Source organism: Capricornis sumatraensis, chromosome 9 (genome assembly GCF_032405125.1).
Source record: "Capricornis sumatraensis isolate serow.1 chromosome 9, serow.2, whole genome shotgun sequence".
Classification (NCBI taxonomy): domain Eukaryota; kingdom Metazoa; phylum Chordata; class Mammalia; order Artiodactyla; family Bovidae; genus Capricornis; species Capricornis sumatraensis.
The window spans coordinates 39920300-39926095 of NC_091077.1; positions in this window are offsets into that span (position 1 = coordinate 39920300).

The following is a 5796-nucleotide window of genomic DNA, read 5'->3' on the forward strand; positions in this document are numbered from 1 at the left end:
ATGCATCTATTCTACCTGGGTCTTGAACTATATCACTTTATAATAAATCTGTAATCTAGTTAGTAAACTCTTCCTGACTTCTGTGAGCTGCTCTGGTAAATTAATGGAACTCAAGGTAGGGGTCTTGGGAATCTCCAATTTATAGTGAGTGGGTCAGAAGCACAGGCAACCTGGATTTGTAATTGGTATTGAAAGAGAAAGGGAAGTCTTGTAGGACTGAGGGCCTGTGGGATCTGACCCTATCTCTCGGGCTTCCCAGGTGGTGCTAATGATGAAGAACCAGTCTGCCAATGCAGGAGATGCTAGAGATGCGGATTCAATCCCTGGGTCGGGAAGATCCCCTGGAGAAGGGCATGGCAATCCACTCCAATAGTCTTGCCTGGAGAATCCCCTGGACAGAGGAGCCTGGTGGGCTACAGTCTATAGGGTCACAAAGAGTTGGACATGACTGAAGCGACTTAGCACGCACACACTAGGTAGATAGTGCCAGAACTGAATTAATAGATTGGGGGTGTTGAAGTAAACACGTAGCAGAATGAGTCTATCTTTTACCAGAATGCAAGAAGTCCTCAAACAATAGAGGGGGAAATGTCAACTGGACAGAAAAGCCAGTTTGAAGGGACTCCCATTAGCCAAATTTGAACATCAAAGTAATTAATGGGAGTTATAGAGAAAAAAGGAATCCAAGAATATGTGTATCTTTACTGATATACATAAATAAATGAACAAATAAATGGGGGAGAAGAGAAAGTTTTACCAAATCACCCCCACCTCCTTCCAGTCGATGCCCAGTGACCCTCTGTCAAGTTTTCTAAAAGTAGGACCTGGTACATTCAATTCTCCCCACTGTTCACATTTTCCATGCAGCTATTCCTCAAACCTGGGAAAGGATGAAAACAACACCTATGTATGGGTCCCAATCCAGTGTATAAGGCACACCTGTGATGTGAGGCTTACCCTACCTGAGATGGTCTTTGTGGTTAACTCACAGAGACTAGCAGAGCTGAGAGCACCTAGACTTTGACAGCAACACGCAAGTCATCCTTGTCTCCACAGGAATCTTTCACGGAAAGACAGATTCCCATGGATCGGGCACATTTTTGGTGGGCTTATATATTGGTACAGCTACTTTGAGGTCAACTTTGTTAACATCAACCCATGTGGAAGACACCACGCCTCTGTCCCCCACACCACTCACATCTCCCCTGAGCCAGGCCACAGAGATGCAGGAGGCAGGACCGGGAACTCTGTGTGGCTTTGGGCAAGCAGTGAATCTGCCTGGAAGTCAAGTTTTCCCAACTGTAAAATGGGGCCAGTCATCATGCTCTGCTGTCTCCATAGGACTGCTGAGAGGCTTTGAGGGGGCCAGTGTGAATCCCTGTAGAGGAGAGGGGTTCTGGGAAGTGGTGTCACAGTTTACCTCTCACACAAGACACTGAGCCCTCTCTGGGCCCCCTTCCTTGAGTTGGCCTCACCTGAACTTTCATATTCATTAAACACAGTGTCATTATGTAAAAAAAAATTTTTTCTAAACATGAACGTCCTCTGACAAGCAATTCCACATCCAGGAATCTGTTCTACAGAAATATTTACACCTAATGATGCAAAAGGATGCTCACTGTGGCAGTGAAAACAGAGGTTTGGAACCATGTACTTGTAACTAGGAGAACAGATAAATATAGCTTATTCATACTGTGGGGTACCACGGTGCTATAAATTTTTATGGTGCACATATATCTTTACAAGGAGCATATATTGCTTCTGTAATTAAAAAAAAAGTTGATGAGTCTTTTCCTTCTGCCTCATCTCAATCAGAAAAAAGTCACAAGAAAATATTTTTTTCATGTATAATTGAATCCATCTGGTTGAAGAGTCAACACCATGGTGTAGTAACATGACACGTTGTCATGTCTGTTATGGTTTTCAAATCACTGCCTTTGATTTCCTCTATGAAATCCTTCCTTATTGTTCCTCAGTAGCATCTTGAACAGAGCCCATCATATTCATACAGCTTTGATTATACTGTTCAGTTTGCAAACTCTGACCTGGTGTCCAATTCTGACCCCAGCAGGAGGGGGCCTAATGTGGGGAGGGGGTCATCCTGCCTCTGAAAACTTCCTGTTGCTCTACTCTCACAGGCTCTTGCCTCAGTGCTGAGGCAAGAAGAGGAGACAAGAGGGAAGGTGCAGCCACAGCCTCCCTGAATCTTCCCTATTCCTCAGTTCCCCCAGGCTTGGCTGAGCTCCTAATCTCTGCTCCACCCTGTTCGTGCCAGGCCAGCCCAGCACTCCTTTGATTCTGGATCCCTTCACTTGGCAGACAGCATGCTTAGAAAGGATCCAGTAAAGTGCTTACTTTTGGCTAGCTTCCCAGATGTTCTTTTGACGCATAGTAAATTCATATGTGTGTGCATAGAGTGCAGACTGGGCATGCTGTCTTCAGGGACCACATCTCCCTGTTTCCTCTTCCTCTGGGTGGATCAAACAAGATGCTATGCTCTTCTTGCAGTCATCACCGAAAATTGCATGATTCTTTGAGGGTTGGATTAGGGGAGTGGCAAGTACTTCCAGAGAGGGTTATTGCCTCTCACTATATGCATTAAAACACCCAAAACCTTGGGGACTCCCTCCCCAGTTTCCTTCCCATCCTCTATCGCCCAAAGGAAATGATCTCATTTAACCTATAAATAAATCTTGTTTCATACATTTCTTTTATTTACAGTTTATTGTCAACATGCATTAGTTACATAAAGTGAAAAATTATGAATAATCAAAGTATAATGATGCAGACTCAAAATAGATATTCAACACAAAAAATACAACCATAAAAGCAGGTTAACTCATGCACACATAGCAGCATAGATACAGCAGATATTTCAAAGGACAGCAAGTGCTTGCTTTTTCATTTGAAGATGGTGGCCATATCATACACTAGAATGCCTCAGTTTATCAGTGCCTGAGAGCCAAAATTCATTTGTAAAAATGTTTTTCACATTGACACCGTTGAAAAAGATAGATTTTTCCAAATTAAGCCTCCTCTCAGGCTTCTTGCCAGTTTCTAACACCTAAAAACTGATACAGAAAGTATTATAAATGTAACTACACTGATTCTTAAAGGTTAAAAAAGTATCTCTCAAAATAATTTAAAAGAATTATTGCAAACAGTAATGCTGGTGCTCTCCCAGATTTACTCCAGCATGAGCATCTCTGGTTCTACTTCTGCAGCCCTCACCACACTGCCATCACTCTGCTTGCTTCCTTCCCTGGTTCTTCTACTGGTAGCTCCACCCCGGCTCCAGGCAGCTTTGTATCTTCTAACGGTGCCTCCCAAAGACTTGATCTGAAGCTCAGTCCCACCTGGGCCAAGACTCAGGACACTCCCAACACTGATGAGGCTTGGGGGGCTCCTCCTCCAGCCAACAGACCCCTCTATACTGGTTGCCACAGTTCACATCAGGGTGAGCAACTCTTACCATCGTCTTCTTTCCCAGCAACAGTTTGGAGAAGATTTTGTAGACAAAGTTCCAAAACAACATTATTGCTGGCACTCCTGTGTTATGTGACTGCTGCCGTGTCCCTGGATGTTCTCTAGATGTTCCCTGGAGTGGGCCTTTGGAGAAGAGCAGTCAGCAAGAGACCTGGGAGAACCCTGGGACTGAGAAACAGAGATGCAGCTGGTGAGCTGGGCAGCATGGGGTACTGGTTGGAGTCTTTGTGGGTCCTGAATCTGGATATAGAACATAAACCCCACACAAGATGGGGGCCAGCTGTAATCTGTCTTCTACTAATCTGGAAGTCCACAACCTTATTGGAAGGCCAGGTACAGACCACCATTCTAACTGTCACTTGTTACTCTCAGTAGGTCAAAAGTAAGTGTAAGTAAGTGTTAGTCGCTCAGTCGTGCCCGACTTTTTGCAACCCCATGGACTGCAGCCCACCAGGCTCCTCCATCCATGCGATTTTCCAGGCAAGGATACTGGAGTGGGTTGCCATTTCCTTCTCCAGTGGATCTTCCCAACCCAGGGATCGAACCCTGGTCTCCTGCACTGCAGGCAGATTCTTTACTGACTGAGCTACACGGGCAAAGAAGCATGAAAAAACAAAAATCAGTGAAAGGAAACGAGTCATTTAAATGGAATTAGGTCCCTCTGTTGGCAGTCAGGGTAGGGAACCTCAGACACAGTAACCTAGACTTCAGATTTCTGCTCTGCAATATACGAAGCTTAGAAGCATGGTTCTCATTCTTACAATAAGAAAATAACTGAAAACACTGAAAAAAAATCTCAGATCTGTCAGAGTATTAAAGTCACAAGGCAAACTGTTTCCCTGAAAACTAGGGAGATAGGCAGATACAGAAAATCACAGCTTCTAGGTAAAACTGCACAACTCAGAGGAGATTCACACCTAATCAAAACTCACTGTTTTTTTAGATAAGACCACTCATCTGGTATCAGTTTACTCAAGCTCAGGTTCTTTACATCTCAATGCAGAAGTAATTCAGAGAGATAAAATGATAGGTAAGAAGTAGATTTATTTAGAGAGACACACATTTCATAGACAGAATGCAGTCCATCTCAAAAGGTGAGAGTGGCCCAGAAAAAAGAGGTGGTTAGTTTTTATGAATTGGGTAATTTCATAGGATAATAAATAGAAGGGTTATTCCAACTGTCTTGGAGAAGGGGTGGAGATTTCCAGAAATTGGGCCTGACCTTTTATGGTCTGCTTCAGAATTATGTTTCCTATAAGTGTATCTTTTAGCATATGCTACTGTACTACAATGAGTGTATAATGAGGCTTGATGTCTACTGGAAGTCTAAGCTACCATCTTAGGCCTAGTTAGTTCTAACCAGTTAATGTTGTATCCTCAACAATTCTGTCATTCTTTAAGGATTGTGCCCTGATCCCTTCCCTCTTGTTTCACAGGCTGTCCAAGTGGAGCAGCCTGCTGGTGGAGAGTATAGGAACACAAACTGTAATTAACTGACTGCTAGAGACAGTGGAGGAGGGCATGGTAACCCACTCCAGTAGACAGAGACAGAAGTGGAATAGCTTGAGAGTTTAAAACTCAAGGGGACAGCAGTTTTAGTTACCCCATCCACTTTCTTGAGTTTTACCTTCAGGATCCCCACTACGTTCTCACTGTGAGGACTGGAGGAAAATTCTCTCACTCTTCCATCAGGAACAACCATTTTGAAATCTTCCAGGGCCCTCAGTCCTTCCTCCAATTCTATGTAACAAAGGCCAGGTCTTAAGGAAAACTACTTTTTCTGACCTGGGGAAGGGCAATTAGCCACCCCAGCCCCCTCTAGCCTTCCTATCATACAGAAGTAAAGAAGGGGGGAGCTGAGAAGTACTTGTGAAGATTATATTCCTGGGGCCCAGACCCATAGAAAACAGACATAATCATAGGACTACAGAATGTTCTGTCTTCCCGACACCTTCTTCCAACACAACCACAGAATCCCTACATAATGACAGAGGTTATAGTTGAACAGAAAATGAAATGCTAGGAGAAAACAAGAACAAGGACACTAGAGGAAACTGATATCTTGGACAGCTACAGCCAAACCAAACAGCAAACACAGTGTAACTCCCAGCCTGGTCAACATACACCATCACACTAGAGCCAAGTTACCTAGTTCCTGTTACCTAATAGATCATGTTGAGTTCAAGAAAATTTACAAAGCTAAAAGCAAGAAAAAAAAAAAAAGTCTGAAGAGAAAAAGAAAACAATAGAACCAAATTCAGATATGGCAATTATTTTGGAATGATTGGACTAGGAAGTTAAAATAACTAT